Source organism: Eubalaena glacialis, chromosome X (genome assembly GCF_028564815.1).
Source record: "Eubalaena glacialis isolate mEubGla1 chromosome X, mEubGla1.1.hap2.+ XY, whole genome shotgun sequence".
Lineage (NCBI taxonomy): Eukaryota > Metazoa > Chordata > Mammalia > Artiodactyla > Balaenidae > Eubalaena > Eubalaena glacialis.
The window spans coordinates 75,644,677-75,658,016 of NC_083736.1; the positions used below are offsets into that span (position 1 = coordinate 75,644,677).

General features: G+C 36.4%; 1 pseudogene; it reads left to right on the plus strand.

Annotated features, from left to right (window-relative positions):
• The first annotated feature begins 12,247 nt into the window (after positions 1-12,247).
• Positions 12,248-12,883, plus strand: LOC133082439 (transmembrane emp24 domain-containing protein 7-like; annotated as a pseudogene).
• The last annotated feature ends 457 nt before the right edge of the window (positions 12,884-13,340 follow it).

The following is a 13,340-nucleotide window of genomic DNA, read 5'->3' on the forward strand; positions in this document are numbered from 1 at the left end:
TAATTACCTTAAGTGTCAATGGACTGAATGCTCCAATCAAAAGACATAGAGTGGCAGACTGGCTAAAAAAACAAAAGCCTACAATATGCTTCCTACAAGAGACCCACATTAGGGCAAAGGACACACATACATTGAAAGTGAGGGGATGGGAAAAGAAATTTCATGCAAACAGAAATGACAAGAAAGCGGGAATTGCAATACTCATTCAGACAAAACAGACTTTAAAACAAAGGCTATAAAGAAAGATAAAGAAGGGCACTAATCTCAGCCATAAAAAGGAATGAAATTATGCTATTTGCAGAGACGTGAATGGACCTAGAGACTGTCATACAGAGTGAAGTAAGTCAGAAAGAGAAAAACAAATATCGTACATTAATGCATACATATGGAATCTAGAAAAATAGTACAGATGAACCTATTTGCAAAGCAGAGACACAGACGTAGAGAAAAAATGTATGGACACCAAGGGGGTAAAGGGGGGGTGGGATAAATTGGGAGATTGGGATTGACATGTATACATTACTATGTATAAAATAGATAACTAATGAGAACCTACTGTATAGCACAGGGGAAAAAAAAGAAGGTACAGTCTGTTTGTAGGAGATATATTAAGTTAACCTTAAAAATGCATTCCAATATACAGTAGGCGCAGACAAATACCATTTGATTCCACTTATACGAGGTACCTAGAATAGTCAAATTCATAGTCAGAAAGAACATTGGTAGATGCCAGGGGCCAGGGGCTGTGGGGAGGGGGAATCGGGGGTTAGTGTTTAATGGGGACAAAGTTTCAGTTTAGGAAGGTGAAAAATTTGTGGATGACGGTGAGAGTTGCACAACAATGTGAATATACTTAGTGCCACTGAACTGTACAGTTAAATATGATTAAAATAGTATGTTTTATATTATGTGACTTTTACCACAATAAAAAAATTTTAAAAAAAGGACAGTATATAATGATAAAAGGATCAATACAAGGAGAGGATTTTACACTCATCAATATATATGTACCTAATATAGGAGCACAAAAATACATAAAACAAATACTAACAGACATAAAGTGAGAAATTGATGGAATACAATAATAGTAGGAGACTTTCAAACCCCAATCACATCAATGGACACATCTTCCAGACCAAGAATCAATAAAGCAACAAAGCTCTTAAATGATGCAATAGAACAGTGAGACTTAATTGATATTTTCAGGACACTATATCCAAAAAAAAGCAGGATATACATTCTTTTCAAGTGCACACGGAACATTCTCTAGGATTGACCACATCCTAGGGCATGAAACTAACCACAACAAATTTAAGAGTATAGAAATTATTTCAAGCATCTTCTCTGACCACAATGGCATGAAACTAGAAATCAACAACAGGAAAAGAAATGAAAAAAAAATTACCTGGGTACTAAATAACTTGCTACTAAAAAACCAATGAGTCAACGAGGAAATCAAAAAGGAAATTAAAAAATACAGTGAGAGGGCTTCCCTGGTGGCGCAGTGGTTGAGAATCTGCCTGTCAATGCAGGGGACACGGGTTTGAGCCCTGGTCTGGGAAGATCCCACATGCCACGGAGCAACTAGGCCCACGAGCCACAATTACTGAGCCTGCGCGTCTGGAGCCTGTGCTCCGCAACAAGAGAGGCTGCGATAGTGAGAGACCGGCACACCATGATGAAGAGTGGCCCCCGCTTGCCACAACTAGAGAAAGCCCTTGCACAGAAACGAAGACCCAACACAGCCATAAATAAATAAATAAATTAAATAAAACAAAAAATTAAAAAAAAATACATTGAGACAAATGACAATGAAAACACAACAATACAAAATCTATGGGATGCAGCCAAAGTAGTTCTTAAAGGGAAGTTCACAGCGATACAGATCTTCATCAAAAAACAAGAAAAATCTCAAGTAAACAACCTAACTTATCACCTAAAAGAATTTAAAAAGAAGAAGCAAAAAAAAAAACCTAAAGTCAGCCAAAGGAAGGAAATACTAAAGATTAGGGAGGAAATAAATAAAACTGAGATTAAAAAAATAATAACCAAATTAACAAAACCAAGGGCTGGTTCTTTGAAAAGGTAAACAAAATTGACAAACCTCTGCCCAGGCTCACCAAGAAGAACAGAGAGAGAACCTAAATAAACAAAATGAAAAAGGAGAAATCTCAACTGATACCACAGAAATACAAAAAAAAAAAAATAAGAGAATACTATAAACAATTATATGCCAACAAATTTAACAACCTAGAAGAAATGGACAACTTTCTAGAAACATACATACCACCAAAATTGAATCAAGAAGAAACTGATAATTTGAACAGATTGATCACGAGAAGTAAAATAGAATCTGTAATAAAATAAAAAAACAAAAAACTTCCTACAAACAAAAGTCCAGGACCAGATGACTTCAAAGGTAAATTCTACCAAACATACAAAGAAGAAGGTATACCGAATCTTCTCAAAGTCTTCCCAAAGACTGAAGAGGAGAGAACACTCCCAAAGACATTCTATGAAGCCACCATCAGCCAGATACCAGAACCAGACAAAGACACCACCAAACAAGAAAATTACAGGCCAATATCTTTGATGAATATAGATGCAAAAAATTCTCAACAAAATATTTGCAAACGGAATCCAACAATGCATAAAACAGATCATACACCACAACCAAGTGGGATTCATCCCAGGTTCACAAGGACGGTTCAACATATGCAAATCAATCAATATAATAAACCACATTAACAAAAGTCAAAAACCACATGATCTTCTCAATAGATGCAGAAAAAGCATTTGACAAAATTCAACATCCATTCATGATAAAAACTCTTACCAAAGTGGGAATAGAGGGAACATATCTCAACATAATAAAAGCCATTTATGACAAACCCACAGCCAATATAATATGCAACGGTGAAAAACAGAAAGCCTTATCACTAGGATCTGGAACAAGACAAGAATGCCCACTCTCACCACTTCTATTCAACATAGATTGGAAGTCCTAGCCACAACAATCAGACAAGAAAAAGAAATAAAAACTATCCACATTGGAAGGGAAGAGGTAAAATTGTCATTATATGCAGATGACATCATATTATATATAGAAAACCCTAAGGACTCCACACAAAAACTACAAAATCTAATAAATGAATTCAGCAAAGTAGCAAGATACAAGATTAACATTCAGAAATCAGTTGCATTCCTTTACACTAACAATGAAATATCAGAAAGGGAATGTAAAAAAGCAATACCTTTTTTTAAATAAATAATTTATTTTTATTTTTTTAACATCTTTATTGGAGTATAATTGCTTTACAGTGTTGTGTTAGCTTCTGCTATATAACAAAGTGAATCAGCTATATGTATACATATATCCCCATATACCCTCCCTCTTGCACCTCCCTCCCACCCTCCCTATCCCACCCCTCTAGGTGGTCACAAAGCACTGAGCTGATCTCTCTGTGCTCTGCAGCTGCTTCCCACTAGCTATCTATTTTACACATGGTACTGTATATATGTCAATGCTACTCTCTCACTTTGTCCCAGCTTACGCTTCCCCATCCCTGTGTCCTCAAGCCCATTCTCTATGCCAGTGTCTTTATTCCTGTCCTGCCCCTAGGTTCATCAGAACTATTTTTTTTTAGCTTCCATATATATGTGTTAGCATACAGTATTTGTTTTTCTCTTTCTGACTGACTTTGCTCTGTATGACACACTCTAGGTCCATCCACCTCACTACAAATAAATCAATTTCATTTCTTTTTATGGCAGAGTAATATTCCATTGTATATATGTGCCACATCTTCTTTATCCATTCATCTGTCAATGGACACTTAGGTTGCTTCCATGTCCTGGCTATTGTAAATAGTGCTGCAATGAACATTTTGGTACATGACCCTTTTTGAATTATGGTTTTCTCAGGGTATATGTCCAGTCGTGGGATTGCTGGGACATATGGTAGTTCTATTTTTAGTTTTTTAGGTACATAACTCTTTTTACTATAAACATGTGGTACATGACTCTTTTTGAATTATGGTTTTGTCACAGTATATGCCCAGTAGTGGTATTGCTGGGTCATATGGCAGTACTATTTTTAGTTTTTTAAGGAACCTCTATAAAAATTTTTACAAACAATAAATGCTGGAGAGGGTGTGGAGAAAAGGGAACCCTCTTGAACTGTTGGTGGGAATGTAAATTAACAATACCTTTTAAAATTGCACCCCCAAAATTAAAATACTTAGGAATAAAACTGATGAAGGAGGTGAAAGACATATACGCTAAGAACTATAAAACATTAATAAAGGAAATAAAACAGAATTCAAGGAAATGGAAAGGTATCCCATGTTCTTGGATTGGAAGAATTAATATTGTTAAAATGGCCATAATACCCAAAGCAATCTACAAATTTAATGTGATCCCTATCAAATTACCCATGAAATTTTTCACAGAAGTAGAACAAATAATCCAAAAATTTATATGGAACCATAAAAGACCCAGAATTGCTAGAGCAATACTGAGGAAAAAAAAAAAAGCAGTAGGCATAACTCACCCAGACTTCAGACAATAGTACAAAGCTACAGTAATCATAACAGTGTGGTATTTGTACAAAAACAGACATATAGATCAATGGAACACAATAGAGAGCCCAGAAATAAACCCACACACCTACGGTCAATTAATCTTCGACAAAGGAAGCAAAAATATAAAATGGGAAAAAGACAATCTCTTCAGCAAGTGGTGCTGGGAAAGTTGGACAGCTGTATGTAAATCAATGAAGTTAGAACACACCCTCACACCATGCATACAAATAAACTCAAATTGCTTAAAGACTTAAACATAAGCCAAGACACCATAAAACTCCTAGAAGAGAACATAGGCAAAACATTCTCTGACATAGATAGTACCAATGTTTTCTTAGGTCAGTCTCCCAAGGCAATAAAAATAAAACAAAAGTAAACAAAGGGGACCTACTCAAATTTACAAGCTTCTGCACAGCAACGGAAACAATTAAAAAAAAGAAAAGACAACCTATCGAATGGGAGAAAATATTTGCAAATGAGGCGACACACAAGGGCTTAATCTCCAAAATATACAAATAACTCATACAACTCAACAACAAAAAAACAAATAACCCAATCGAAAAATGGGCAGAAGACCATAATACATTTCTCCAAAGAAAACATACAGATGGCCAGTAGGAACATGAAAAGATGCTCAACATCACTAATTATTAGAGAAATGTAAATCAAAACTACAATGAGGTAACACCTCACACGGGTCAGAATGGCCATTATTAAAAAGTCTACAAATAGAAAATGCTGGAGAGGATATGGAGGAAAGGGAACCTTCCTACACTGTTGGTGGGAGTGTAAGTTGGTACAGCCACTATGGAAGACAATATAGAGTTTCCTCAGAAAACTAAAAATGTAATTACTATATGTTCCAGCAATCCCATTCCTGGGAATATACACAGAAAAAACTATAATTCAAAAAGATATATGCACCCCTATTTTTATAGCAGCACTGTTCACAATAGCCAAAACATGGAAATAACCTAAATGTCCATTGACAGATGAATGGATAAAGAAGATGTGGTACATATATACGATGGAATACTACTCAGCCATAATAAAGAATGAAATAATGCCATTTACAGCAACATGGATGCAAAAGTCAGAAAGAGGACAAATATCATATGATACCACTTATATATGGTATCTTTAATATGACACAAATGAACCTATCTACAAAACAGAAACAGACTCATAGACATAGAGAACAAACTTGTGTTTGCCGAGGGGGAGGGATGGTTTGGGAATTTGGGATTGGTTGATGCAAATTTTTACATTTAGAATGGATAAACAACAAGGTCCTAATGTATAGCACAGGGAACTATATTGAATAGCCTGTGATAAACCATAATGGAAAAGAATATTAAAAAATGAATGTATACAAATACTACTACTATTACATACTACATCCTACCTACTACTACTACTATTTAAATAATTCTTTGTAATTTATCAAGTACTTTTATATATCACTCAAGATCACGCCATGAGTTAGGATAACACCTGTGTCTAAAGTTCATGTCTCCAAGGCTAAATATTATAGCAGGGTAATAACAATACCAGTAATAACTACCATTTATTGAACACCTTATATGTGGCACCACTGTATTAATACTTTCACATTGGTTACCTCCCATCCTTTCAACAAACCTGTGGGGAAGGATTTATTGCCTTTGTTTACTAAATGAGAAATTTGGGGCTTACAAAACAAAAGTAAGTGTCAGAGCTTGAGGATGTGTCTGTTGGACTAAAGAAAAATCTCTCTTCTATACTGCCACATTTACTCACTGATGCCTCAGTATTAATGAGTTTTGTTCTGCTTTTTCCTGGTAGAAGCAAAGAGGATTACTATAAATAGGACTAGAAAGAAGGAGGGTGGGGAACTGAAGGTAATGCTCTTTTTTTCTATTTTTCCTAAGCCTGATTCTACCTGTTATATATAAAGTTTGTGCAGAATATTGAAAAAGTAATCAATAATCATAAATTTCTGACACAAAAATATTTATATCCCTACAATTTTAAGTACTTAATGGTAGGTATTGATAGGCATTATTATCTTTATTTTACCAGTGAAGAAGGAAATTTAAAGAGATTGGTAACTTATCCCAGGTCACATAGTAACTAAGTGGCTTGGGATCAGGTATGAGTTGCTCAAAAGTTCAGATGCTTAACCTTAACTGATACTGCACTGATTCTCCTTGGATTACACACTCAGAATTCTTGGTAGCAGCACTAGTCCATGATAAAGTGGTCATCAACTTTTAAAGCAGGTGGACCTGCATATAATTAACATGTTTTACCTGCATATCAGATTCTCATCACAGAGTATAACCAGGAACTTAGTGTTGCTCAACATTTTCAAATTCTGAATGGAAAGAGCTTATACTTACAGAGAAGTCCCTAGAAGTCCCTTTTTTTTCCCTTGGATGCTTTGCAGTCTATTTCTGGCTTAAGCAAGACCTCCAGAGAAATGTGAATATGGACTACAGGGTTACTTTATTTTGACCAAGTATAGCTCAATAATAATTTGGGGGGAAGATCACTTTGGCTTTATGGCATCAATTTACAGTAAGCAATATTAATAGAAATAGGCCTTAAGAAACATGTTACTGTGTTTACTATGGAGGTGCTGTTGATGATATCGCTCACAACATACTCTTCAAGACTGCTCATAAAAAGACTAGTTTTCTGATCTTCGTAGCAATAGTTTTCTGATCTCAGTAGCAATAACTCTGCTTCTATATTTGTCATTTAGATAATGTGAATCATACAACTGATAAGGTTTCCTTCTTTGCATTGAAAGCTTAAAAGTTCAGAATCAAATTTGTAGCTCATGTTTAGCAAATGTGAAGAACTTTTCAAGCTTGCAGTTTGCATGCTAACTGCATTCAGACATTCTTTATTCAGTCACTGCTATCTCCTCATTTCCAAAACGATATACTCTTTCCAAGCTTCACAGAGTCAGTATGTGTAGTGGTTACAACCATGGCTTCTACAATTAGATTGCCTGAGTTTGAATCTACTTTCTGTCACTTACTATGTGACCATGAACAAAGTATTTACGTACTCTGTACCTCAGTTTCTGCATTTGATGAGTCGACATAATAGTACTTACCTCCTAGTGTTGTTATGAGTATTATATTGAGGTAATATATGTAAAGTGCTTAGAACAGAGCCTGAAATTCAGTACCTCTGCATTGTATAACTCCAGTGGATGCCATTAACATAGAATGCAGTGTGAATGGTAACGCCTTGATTTGGACAGTATGGTGGCTCTGCTGACAAATAGTGAGTGCCATATACATCTTAGCTATTGTTATTTCTAACACATGCTCATAAAGCAGAGTTTTATCGGAAAAAATAAATGGGATTTTACCTATTTCCCTGTCTCTGTGTTTCCACAGAAGAAGGTGGGTGCATAAAAATTCAGGCTGTCAGACAACTTTCTAAAACTTTCATGCAAGACTGCCTTTCCACCTCTAAATAGAGCCAGGTGCAATCCCATTTTGTACTAGGTTAGTGAGGTGGGAGCAGCATGTGACATCCAAGTATTATATGTAAATATGCTAGGTAGACCATTTTATCAGACTTGTTATTCTAACTTTAAACAGCAAATACAGCATAAGGAAAATTTTAATTTGGCCTGTACCCACAAACTTTCTTAAGAGTTTTAAGGGATTCTAATGAAAGGGTTGTATTGAGTTAGACCTAACATTTTTTGTTCTTTGTTTTAAAGTCTCATTTCAAATTGAGAAGATATTTAAAAGTTTAATGTCAAATAAGCATGTACTTCTAACATCATGTACCACCACCACCACCAATACTACTTTCTTTAATTTGCTTAGTCTAAAAAACTGCCCGACAATAATCATCTTGAATGACAGAAACATGAGAATGCAGAGGAAGATTTGGAGGGTTTTGGAAAACACATGAATGTCTAAATATTAAAATAAAAATATAGGGCTTCCCTGGTGGTGCAGTGGTTAATAATCTGCCTGCAAATGCAGGAAACACGGGTTCGATCTCTGGTCCGGGAAGATCCCACATGCCACGGAACAACTAAGCCTGTGCGCCACAACTACTGAGCCTTCATTCTAGAGCCTGCGAGCCACAACTACTGAAGCTCACGTGCCTAGAGCCTGTGCTCCACAACAAGAGAAGCCACCGCAATGAGAAGCCCATGCACCGCAACGAAGAGTAGTCCCCACTCGCTGCAACTAAAGAAAGCTCGCACACAGCAGCGAAGACCCAACACGGCCAAAAATAAATAAATAAATTTATAAAAAAATAAAAATATAAAATAAATATGTATATATATAGTAACTTTAGTGATATAATAGTTCCACTTCAGATGAAAGCAGATCTTAGAGAAGAGGGTTTTCTCTTTAGAAGACATAGAATAGATCTGCAGGCAAACATACAAGCCTCATACTTTCCAAAGGATATTCCATATTTTAGCAAGCAGGCAAGGAGAGGCTATAGTAGAAGGGATCACTGTACTCCCATTCCCTTTGGATTGATTGAGTAACTTTAAAGTATTTCATAGGGAGGAGCAAATGACCACTTGGCTTTACTCTCAGTCAAAATTAAACTTTAATTGGTTGAATGTGAGCTTCTATCTTCAAATTGTTCCTGGCTCATAAATATTAGAGCAGTGCCTCCGTCTACCATTTGCAAGATCAGGAATCAAAAATTGGCTGCCTCAGTTTTTCAGCCAAATTGCCAACTTTTTCTCCATAAGTCTCAAGACCCTCCTACATTGTCCACTCCACTTTCAGTCAAAGACAAAACAAAGAAAGAAGCTAAAATAAAGCATTTCAAAACCCAATTTACCCATAAGTCCAGGGAAACTGTTAAGCTTCTTGTTCTAAGCCCTACACTAGGGAACTCTGTGGGAAAATGATTCCAAATAGGAGTTTTGGTAATTGAATATGAATCCTATCTTAAACCCCCATAGCAGAATATCAACAACCTATACCCTCAGGTTCAAAAAAAAATAAAGCAAATCAAGGAAGCTCATGATGTCACCATTTACTTCTCCTGGACTATGATGCTTTCATTCCTTCTCCAAATATTTATTGAATATTTATTGTATTCAAAACACTGATCAGCCAACTGAGTTCATAATCTCTACCTCCTAAGAGTAAAAATGGAACTCAGACTTAAATAATCTGGCTAACTGTTTATTCAATTTTGCTTAAAGACATTGAAATAATTTTTGAAAAGAAGATCTCACTCAATGTTATGGGCCAAACTGTATTCCTCTAAGATTTATATGTTCAAGTCCTAACCTGCAGTTCCTCATAATATAACCTTATTCGGAGATAGGTCTTTACCATGTTAAAATGAGGCCATTGCAGTTGGCCCCAATCTAATATGACTTGTGTCCTTATAAAAAGGTGAAATTTGGAGACAGGATTAAATACACAGGGAGAACATTATGTGGACATATAAACAGCCATCTATAAGCCAAGGAGAGAGGCATGGAACAGATCCTTCCCTCACATCCCTCAGAAGGAACCAACCCTGCTGACACCTTGTGTTCAGACTTCTAATCTCCAGAATTGTTGATACAATAAATTGTTGTTTAAGCCACCCAGTTTATGGTACTTTGTCACAGAAACCCTAGGAAACTAATACAGTCAATTTAACAATTCATAATTATATGGAAGCCTAAATTTTCAACCTACCTAGAAGTATGTACACAACATGTGTATATGCACACACACACATAAATACACCTGGAGGTAACTTAAGGCAGAACTAATTAGCATGTTTCTAAAAATTAACACTACCATTTTATTTTTCAGCAAAAATTAACAATGAATCTAATTCTATAAAGGGATAAAAAACAACTATATTGAAGCAGGTCGAGAAATGGTTTGTATTATCAATGCCAAATCACTCTGGACAGTTACTGAAGTTGTATGTGAATGACAAAAAACAGAACATTATGAAGAACAAATGAAAATGGACAAATGCTACAACAGACCCAACGTGCTGGCTGTTTTGGGAATGGCATTCTCATGGCTATGTTCTTCTCCGGCCCATGTGTAATCCATGCATGGGGACATGAAATTTTTTAACAGCAAAATTCCAGTCAGCCAGCAAGTGTGCAATTTGAACCCCAGCTGCTCCTTAAGGATAAGGAGAGGAGGAAGGGATACATTTGACAGCAAAACATTGACATTACTATAGATTAAATGACTTCTGAGTTATTCAGGGGAGATTCTTTGAGATAGCACTCAAGTTAGAAATTCTTTTTTTTTTCTATCAAAATTCAGGTACATTTCTAAGCAATAATGCAAATATCAGGTATAATTATAAAGCAGAAATGCAAGTAGACATATCTATAAAATTTCATATGCCTACATATACCCATACATATTATATGCCATTTCATTAGTATAATATCATTCTGTTAAATGCTGAAATTTTGTAGGGGTGTGTGTGTGTGTGTGTGTGTGTGTGTGTGTGTGTGTGTGTGTAAGAGTGTCTTATATTGTCCACTGTAGAAATGCAAATACTTCAGGGAGGTCACACTTTATGTTCTTAATCAGCAACCACCGAAATTGTTAGTAAACCTTTAAGCTGAATAGACTTGGGAAGGAGAAGTTTGGAGTGGGTTGAAGGCAATTTAGGATGTAGGACAAAGTTTGATGACAAACTATCTAAGAACATTCCTGAAAGGGACAATACAGGTCAAAGGATACTGAGCAAGTTGGTGAATTCCAGATAATCTATCACTCAATAGTCAGAACACACATTGACTTTTCTTGCTTCTCTCTAGGTACACTCCTGCAGAAAGCACCAGAAAGAACATTGTTGGAGTTAATTTGTCTGGCTTCTTGGTGCTGGGTAGGGAGGACAGCAAATAATTGAAGTAGTTTAAAGTTTAGAGTTTTCTGGACTTAACCTTAAGCTTCTCGTTGCAATGTTGCCCTCTGATAAATTTTCTTGCAAATAGGCTCTAGCCAAGACCAGAAACTTCATTTGACAATTGTGGATGTGTCTGTTTGTATATGGAATTTTCTGTACCTTACCTGGTTGCAGTAACAAGTTAATCTTTTCATCTTTTAGTAATATTAATAATTGCCATATATTGAGTACCAGGTAATATTATAAGCACTTCATATTTAATATTCAAAACAGCTCTACAAGGTAGATGTTATTGTTTTCATTTTACAAAGACACTGTGGGTATAAGGGTAAAGTTATATGTAGCTTGGATTCAAACCCAACCACTTTGGATTCAAAGCTGTGCTATTTCATTTCCAGTATATTATAAGTGATTGGATTTGAATTTGAGACCTATTTTTTAAAATGTTCCGTGTTTATTTTTTAACAATTTATATATAATCCCTTGCAGTATTCTGTGTTTCAGCAGACTTCACTGACAAATGGTTTTCCTTTAGGTTCTTAAATGGAGTACATATTGTCAGCATAAATTTGGGGACATTATCCATTTTAAAAACTCAGGAGTCTTGTTTCCCGGATCATCCCCGGCACTAGGCCCTGGTTGCTCAGCACCCCTCACCAACACCCAGCGGATCACTGCTCATCCTTAATCTCTCCTAGGCTCAGAGAGACTCTGCAGTGCGTGCCCTGAGTCGGTGCAGACCTGACCCTAGTCTCCCCACAGCTCTGTAGTGGCAGCCGCCACAGCCTCTCCAGATGCCGCGGATGGTGTCAGCGCAGAGCTGGGCGGACGCCGCAGGTCACTGGGCCACTGCTGCTGCTGGTGCCCACCTGGTGGCACTGAGATCAGCTTCAAACTGCCCGACTATGCCTAGCAGTGCTTCTACTAGGACATTACGCCTGTCACCAAGTACACCCTCGAGTTCCAGGTGACTACTGTCAGTCACTATGATGTAGATTGCCGATCTGACGATCCTGATGGCAATGTGTTATACAAAAAGATGAAGAAACAGCCTCCAAAACTGGGACATACAAATTTTGTGTCAGCAATGAATATTCTGCTTTCACACATAAAATCCATAAAATCATACATTTTAATTTTGAAGTTGGAGAAGACCCACCTTTGTTTCCTACTGAGAACTGAGTCAGGGCTCTTACCCAGATGGAATCTGCCTGTGTTTCAATTCACGTAACTTTGAAGTCTGTCATCAACTTTCAGACTCATTTCCGTTTGAGAGAAGCTCAAGGCCTAAGCCAGCCAAGGATCTAAATATAAGAGTGGCCTTGGTCAGTAGAAGCCCGCATTCTTCTGCTGGTTAGCATAGGGCTGGTATTTCTTCTGAAAAGTTTTTCTCAGTTAAAAGAACCACCATAACTCGTGTTGGATCATAACTACGTTTTGAGAATTGATGCACCCTAATCACTGTACTATTGCTGTCCTCTAATTTTAGGTACAGAAGAACTTAATACTGGCAACATTTTTAAAACCTTATTCATACACTTGTTGGGGGATGATGTGCAGTGCATAGCCTCAAACTTTGGAAAGGACACTTTTTTTTATTTGTACAGGTAGAAAAACTTTGGAACTTATTTTGAGCTATTCAAAATTCAACACCAATGATGTTGGTGGTGTTTATATCTACTCTTCTGTACACTAAACTTTGGAATTTTGATTCCTTTTAGCCATTTAAAAGTACTTTTCTTTTAGGTTGTGGATATTTTTAAAACCTTACATTTAATGTCCACATGTGTTGTGAAGGAAGATAATTGCCTTTTAATTGTTTATAGCAAATAAAATTTTGTTTTTAAGAAAACCAAAAGTGATTAATTGTAGCCCAAGCCCTATTCT